The 7,961-nt window shown below is 40.3% G+C and overlaps 1 protein-coding gene across 1 annotated transcript in view; it reads left to right on the top strand.

The window, feature by feature from the left end:
• CLCN3 (chloride voltage-gated channel 3) overlaps positions 1 to 7,961 on the top strand; it is an 86,231-nt gene continuing 78,270 nt past the window's right edge. The window contains exon 1 of the mRNA XM_054717649.1: positions 1 to 506. The gene's annotated coding sequence lies outside the window, so the exon portion shown is untranslated. The remainder of the gene's footprint in view (positions 507 to 7,961) is intronic.

Here is a 7,961-nt window from a genome sequence, read left to right as displayed (position 1 = left end):
TTCCTGCCGCTTGTCTTCCCCTTCCGTGGGTCGGGGACGCTCTGGTTCGGAGCCTGCAGCCCCTTTTCCGTGGTCCACATTCGTCCGGGGCGGCGTGTCGAGGAAGGAGGGTGCGGTGGCTTGAAAGCCACTCTCCTTCGTTCCCGAGCTAGACCCCATGGGCTTAGTTTTCGTCTCTGAAGAGAGAAGTGATGCTGGAGATCGTTATTTCTAATTTTGGGTAGAGAAACAGGTTGACCCTAGGGCCCAAAGCAGGCGGATTCAACTTACTGCTGTTCCCGTGTTGGAAGGAGGACCCAGATAAAAAAAAGTCCCACCGGGCAAAATTTCCGGAACCTCGTCCGTAGACAACGCCAGGTGTCTTACCTCGCGGTAGTTCTGGTTGTGTGCGGCTTCCTCGGGCGGAGCGCCCAGGGCTTAGCGAGGGTTCAGGTTGGAAACACATGCAGAATCCCGAGGCAGCGCAGGAAACGGCCGCCGACGTTGCTATGCCTCTGAGCTGCAAGGTGAGTTGCCTTCTGTGAGTGGAAATGTGTGAGCTGTCCTGTTCACGGGCGTTGGGGCAACTTTGGTCCCAGGGCTGTCATCTTGGTGTGTCTTAGAATACATTTACCTACAGAATGTTAAATCCACCCTGATTAGATGTATACCCTCGAACATTCTTTTAAGATCTCGCCGGTTTTTGTCCTGGAAACGTCGAAGGATTTTTGAATAGAATGGAAGTAGTTTCCAAGGAAAAGATTACATTTGAGCTCAGAGAGTGGGACTTACTTTCGCTAAATTTGCCCGCATTTAAAGTAAATATCGGTTCATTTTTTTTTTTTTTAGTTTAGGTGTAGGTGTCTGTCAAGACACAGTTTGTGTGTATATATAAAACGTTGGAGTTTTGATCTCAGACTTGGACCAGAAGCTTCCCGAGACTCTCAAATTAATTTTGCATGTGCTTTATTTGTATAGCATTTTTAAACTGGAGCACATAGAAGGTAATATACATACACACTATGCGTATTTGTTAGAATTGAATCAACAGTGGCCATACCATTTTTTTTTTTTTTTTTGGTAATTCAAAAGTTCAATTCTGCAAACTATAAACTTTCTGTGCAATTCAGTCACTGCACCATCATTGTGGCTTGTGTCATTGATTGTTGAATCTTCCCAGAAAGGATTTTCTTTTCATCTCCAAAAGTTAAAGTAGAAGGTTTGTTTCTTGATGAAGTCTTTATGGAAGTAATTTAACTGATGTCAGTTTTATGTGCCCTTGTGAGTAACTAGAAAATACTGTGTAGCTCAAGAGTACATAAAGGGAGTTAAAATGCTAATGTATACATTGTTGATTTTTGTCGTAAAAGTTGCTGATTGCATAGAATGGCTAGAAAAACAGGTATGATCTGCAGAGAATTTCTGAAATTGAGTATGCTGTTATAACCTCTGGTTAATAGAAACAGCCAAGGTTGGCAGAATATATGACAAATTTCATTCCACTCCCGCATTCTACCTCCCACACTCTTCAAAGACTTTTTTTTTATGGTATAGCTTACATACAATATCATATTTTTTTTCAGATGTTCAACATAGTGATTCTACATTTATATTCCTTATGTGATCCCCACATGTCTGTGTCTAATAACTCAAAGACTTTGATTCTTTGTTTGAAAAAAGGGTCAAATGATTTTAAGAAGATGAATGTTTAGTACGTAGATCGTTACTTGGAAATTGTTGTAGCATGTGTTTTCAATCATGTTACTCATTAGGAATGTAAATATTTGACCAGGTTTTGCATATATATAGTTCAAGGAAACAGATTTGCTGAGGTTATGATTTTATGTTAGTAAATTGGCTCTTTTCCAGGTCATGTTGGTGGTAGGCTTTCCATTTCCTGTTGTGACATGTTGGTAATAATTTTCAGACCGCTCAGGAAGCGAGGTTTGATCTCTAGTGGGTAAGATATCAAAGCAGTATTCTGTGGGTTTTGGCCACTGACTACTTTGAAGAACTTCCAGCTAAGTTTCTAGTCAAACTTATCAGCAGTGATCTAAAACATACAGTATGAAATAATAAGTGTTAATATTTATTAAGTGAATTCTATGATTCAGGATCTTTCCTAAGTAGTTTTTGTAGATTATCTCAATTCTCACACCAACTCCATGAGGTAGGTACTTTCCAGTGTTCCCATTATACAGATGTGGAAACGGAGGCATAGAGAATTTAATTAATTTTCCCCAGGTCTCGGTAAGTGTCAGAACTGACACTGAAGCCTGGCATGATTTCAGAGCTCTTGCTCTCAATGCAGGTAGGACTAATTAAAATGTTACAAGAAATGATAGGATGAGAGGGATGGCATGATAGGTCCATTGCTTTTTCCAATTATAAAAGTAATGTAAAATTACAGAAACTCTGGAAAGTATTTTTTTTTTCTTTGAAACTCTCATTCTACTATGATAAACCCCATTTTGGTATTTTTGTACTAGTATATGAACACATGTTCACTAGTATATGAACATTGCAGCTATGATTCATTTTGATTCTTAAAGATAAATGTTCCTTAGTTAAGTACAAAATGGAGGATGAACCCCTGTGGGGAAACTGCCTATTTGCATTGCTGAAATATGGAGAGATTTGATCTGCAACTTTGACTTGAACAAAGTTAAATAATATGTTTCTTGACCTTAGGGGAAGTAGTTGATAGTTTGTCTTGTAAAATCATGAAAATTACTTGGTTTTCAAAGTGTAAGCTTTCCATAGCATCTTTTTGTTGGATTTTTGTTTACCTTTCTTTGTTGTGATAGTCTGAGCCTGATATTTGTGTGTGTTTTTCCTTTTAAAATCATCTAGCATTTAACTTTTGAATGACTAAAGTTTTTATGAATCTAGGACATTTTCTTCAGAGCTGACAGGTTACTTCCCTTAGCAGATTATCCATTGAATACTTTTTTGAAGACAAATGTATATGGCATAGCAATTTACACATCCAGCTAATAAAATTAACAGGATAAAACATCAAGTAGTATTACTTTTGGGAGAATTCAGTTTCTTGTCAGATGTTATATGGGTTGACAATTTGTATCAGAATAAATTCTTGCTACTGTGACGTTCCAATCTTAGTTTCATGATGTTATATGGGATTGAGGGGTCATTCCTGGGTAAAATAAACTTGAGAAACTGCATAAATTTTGATTATAAAGTTAATTTTTACGAGTTTTTTTCCCCCAAGAACCTTACTTATGCTGATAGCCGTTATAATTCTAGATGGGGATATGCTTTATCACCCATGCTTATTTGACCATGAAACCTTTTACTGGACTTGTGTTCTGTGCACATACTCATCTGCAGATATATTTGTTGTCTTCTTGGCTCCATAGCTTGACTCATGCCAATAATTTTGATTCATCTTCTCCCATCTCTGCCTCATAAAATCCTCCTTGCCTTTTAAGGTCCAACTCACATGTGTTTCTTCCAAAGAAGGCTTCTCATCATCAGATACAGTGGAATGTGGTATTTTATCTGACCTCTTATAACAGTTCTTCTGTGACATCTGTCATGTATTGCCTTTTATTATGTGGATATATAGTATTTTATGGAAAATATTACATCCCTTTTGAGGACAATATATAAAGTAATTTTATACTGAAGGTTACTGAAAGCCACAAACCCTATACAAATATGCCATTAATCAATAAAAATTGTTTATATTTTGTACAATTTCTGGTATATTGGTAGCTATTCTATAAACAGAATGAATAAATTATTGTTTAAATTTATTGTCACATTTTAATATTTGACCTCTACCTAGCACATACATTTCTTAAAATACATATATGAGAATGCTTCTTATATATAGTCAGTTTCTCTTCCCTGCCATCATTGATCTTGAGACTTTTATCCATCGCTTTAGTTGCCAACATTTGGAATTGTCATTTTGGGGGTGGGTGGGTGGTACGGATTTTAATTTCTTTCACTCAGATTGTGCATACTTTTTTGTCAGTTTACTAACCAGCCAGATAGCTGACTGACATACCTTTGACATTTAGTCGTGGTCCTCAGTCCTGATCGGTCGTCTTTATGAGTAAGGCAAAATTTTGTTGGAAGCTATGAAAAATTAGTGTACCACTTCAGGCTGTTAGTCACTTAGCCCCCCATTTCCAAGGTCTTTCTATTTCTGTGCTTTATCCCCAAACTCCATTCTGGTGGTGTACTGCTTTGTGTTTGCAGTTTGGGGACTTAGATTACATTCCCTTCATTGTAGTCTGACCTTGAATAGGTTGTATAATTCTACAGTTGGAAAGAACATTCTGGTCTTGAGGCCTGTAGGCTGTAGGAGTAAAACATTTGTTTCTTTCAGGAATTTTGAATTAGTCACGTCAGAAACTTAGCAGATATCTTAGATTTCTTCTTCACCATTCCCACATTTTAGTTAACACATCCTCTTAAATATTTCTCAAAATGCTTTCTACTCCTCCATATTGGTATGTCTTATTTCAGTACTAGAGGCCCTGTGCACGACATTTGTGCACTGGGGAGGGAGGTCCCTCAGCCTGGCCTGCACCCTCTCACAGCCCAGGACCCCTCGGGGTCCTTAGCCCTGCTGCAGAGGCGAGAGAGGCTCCCGCCACCGCAGCTGTGCTCCCCAGCCATGAGCCGGGCTTCTGGCTAAGCGGCACTCCCCCTGTGGGAACACACTGACCACCAGGGGGCAACCTGTGTTGAGCGTCTGCCCCCTGGTGGTCAGTGTGCATCATAGTGACCAGTTGTTCTGCCATTCGATTGATTCGCATATTAGCCTTTTATTATATAGGATGCCCTCACTATCTTATATTTAGAACTAGAGGCCGGTGCATGAAATGCGTGCATGGGTAGGGTCCCTAGGCTTGGCTGGTGATCAGGGCCGATTAGGGCCTTCCCCCAGCTGCCCCTGCTGGCTGGGGCCTTCCTTCATTCTGCGCCACCCCCTGGTGGTCAGCGCACGTCATAGCGAGTGGTCGAACTCTCGGTCGGTCGGTTGAACTCCCTAGGGGATAATTTGCATATTAACCTTTTATTATATAGGAGGAAGGATTGTTCAATGGTGTACTAGAATAAGGGTCACCTAACTTTTCTCCTTATCTTTAGTCCTTCAGTCTCTTGCCCTTCTGATCTGTCTTCCACACTGCTGCTAGAATTGGTCTGCTAAAATTTATATCTGATCATGTGGTTTCTTTTTTTAAAACTCTTAGTGGTTTACCATGTGTATAAATGAGTAAGTTCCTTAGTATAACATGAGCCCCCTCCCCCCCCTTTTTTTTGTTTGTTAATCCTCACCCGAGGATATGTTTTCCATTGATTTTTAGAGAGAGTTAAAGGGAGGGGGAGAGACAGAGAGAAACATCGATGGGAGAGAGGCACATTGATTGGTTGCCTCCTGCAGGCATTCTGAATGGGGGCTGGAAATTAAGCCTGCAACCGAGGTACATGCCCTTGACTCGAACTGAACTCATGACCCATCAGTCCCAGGGCTAATGCTAGGGCAGTGGTCGGCAAACTGCGGCTTGCAAGCCACATTCGGCTCTTTGGCCCCTTGAGTTTTTAGCAAAGGCCCGCTTAGGAGTACCCTAATTAAGTTAATAACAATGTACGTACCTATATAGTTTAAGTTTAAAAAATTTGGCTCTCAAAAGAAATTTCAGTCATTGTACTGTTGATATTTGGCTCTGTTGACTAATGAGTTTGCCGACCACTGTGCTAGGGCAACCCCTTCCTTTTTTTTAAAAAAAATATATATATTTTATTGATTTTTTACAGAGAGGAAGGGAGAGGGATAGAGAGTTAGAAACATCGATGAGAGAGAAACATCAATCAGCTGCCTCCTGCACACCTCCTACTGGGGATGTGCCCGCAACCAAGCTACATGCCCTTGACCGGAATCGAACCCGGGACCCTTCAGTCCGCAGCTCTATCCACTGAGCCAAACCTGTCAGGGCAACCCTTCCTTTTTGATTTGGCCTGTGTTTACCTCTTCAGCTACTCTTTAGTTCCCTCCCTCTTCTCTTCTATAAGCTACCCAAGGAGATTTTGTTACGATGCTGCTGAGTTTTTGCACATTTTTTGTGTGCCTGTATTGACTTTTAATCTTACACACTTACCCTAGTTAACTCATCTTAATCATTCAATGCTCAGCTGAAACTTTCCCTCTGTTACTAAATGTTCACAGACTTTCCCAGGCAGCATGCTGATTCCTTTTTAGCGTTAAATACTTTGTATATACCTCTCCTGTGGTACTTATCATGTCATACTGTAGTTATTTGTATGTCTTTCACCTTCAATGCCTTGAGAATAGGGACCATATTTATTACCCTGCACAGCTTTGTGCTTGGTGTATGCTAGCTGCTGAGTAAATGGTTACTGAATGAATTAATAAATGACTTTGTGCCCTGGCCAGTGTGGCTCCGTTGTTTGGGCATCATCCTGTGCACCAAAAGGTTGCTGGTTTGATTCCTGGTCAGGGCACATGCCTGGGTTGCAGGTTCGATGCCAGGTAGGGAGCGTGCAGGAGGCAGCTAGTTGATGTTGTGCTCTCAGATTGATGTTTCTTCTCCCTTCCTCTCTTTCTTTCTAAAAATCAACAAACTACTCATAAAAAAATACAACAAAACAACTCTGAAAACTAACTTTGGCTACTAGATACATGGTGATCCTGTAAACTCATATAGGGAGAGTAGGAGGACTGGCAAATTGGGACAAATATGTCTACAGTTTGGGTCTTGCTGAATTTGAGTTCTTCTATAACAGCTAAGTAGAGATGTGCCATTCATTTGTTATACATTTGTTATTCATTCATACTATAAATATTAATTGACCCAGAGAGATTTTGTAACTATAGACAGGGTTATTCTAAACTTTATATGGAAAGGTAAAGGAAACTGAATAGCTAATACAGTTTTGAAAAATAAGAATCAAGTATGAGAAGTCAATCTATCCAATTTCAAGACTTAAGGAGAAGTGTATGTTCCCAGCAAAGGGAGCAATAAAGGCACTGAAGCAGGAGACAGGAAAGAGCCTGCTAGGACTGAGAGGAAGAAGATTAGTGAGTCAAGAGCACTTGCAAGAAGTACACCAACAAAAAATGAAGCTGGAGAACTAGGCAGAGGCCAGACTGTATAGGGCATTGTCCGCTATGTTTGAGTTTGTCTGCTAAGGGTGGTGAGAAATGATTAAGACTAATCTAATTTCCATGAATTACTGGTTGGGAGAGATTACTGGTCAGACTTGCTTTTAGAAAAGACTATGCTGGCTGCCATGTAGAGATCAGGTTAGAAGAGGTAAAAGTGATTTTACATAGATCATTTAGGAACTTACTGCAGTAAACCAGGCTTTTTATCCCTGAAGATTTTCATTGGTTATTGCTATAATCTTCATAACTCTGCAAAAATATATTTTCAAGCTATTATCTATAATAATAAAAGCATAATATGCTAATTAGACCAGACATCTTTCTGGATGACCTTCTGGACAAAGCCGGGCTGTGAGGGAAGCCGGGTCCTGGGTGCCCACCGGCAGCCGGAGGGAAGCCGGAGGGAAGCCGGTGCTGGCAGCCAGGGGAAGGAAGGCCTACCCTTGCACGAATTTTGTACATGGGGCCTTTAGTCCAGCGGTTCTCAACCTGTGGATCGCGACCCCTTTGGGGGTCAAACGACCCTTTCACAGGGGTCGCCTGAGACATCCTGCATATCAGATATTTACGTTACGATTCATTAACAGTAGCAAAATTATAGTTATGAAGTAGCAACGAAAATGATTTTATGGTTGGGGGTCACCACAACATGAGGAACTGTATTAAAGGGTTGCGGCATTAGGAAGGTTGAGAACCACTGCTCTAGTCTATTATAATGTTTTGAATATATTTCTGACAATTAAAAAGGAAAGATGACTAGCATTGTTTGCATTTTTTTTTTTTGGCATATTTTTTAATATGCAGAATTTCAGTTGCT

Source organism: Eptesicus fuscus, chromosome 6 (genome assembly GCF_027574615.1).
Source record: "Eptesicus fuscus isolate TK198812 chromosome 6, DD_ASM_mEF_20220401, whole genome shotgun sequence".
Lineage (NCBI taxonomy): Eukaryota > Metazoa > Chordata > Mammalia > Chiroptera > Vespertilionidae > Eptesicus > Eptesicus fuscus.
The sequence above is the reverse complement of the archived record's forward strand: the minus strand, read 5'-3'. Positions and strand labels throughout refer to the sequence as shown.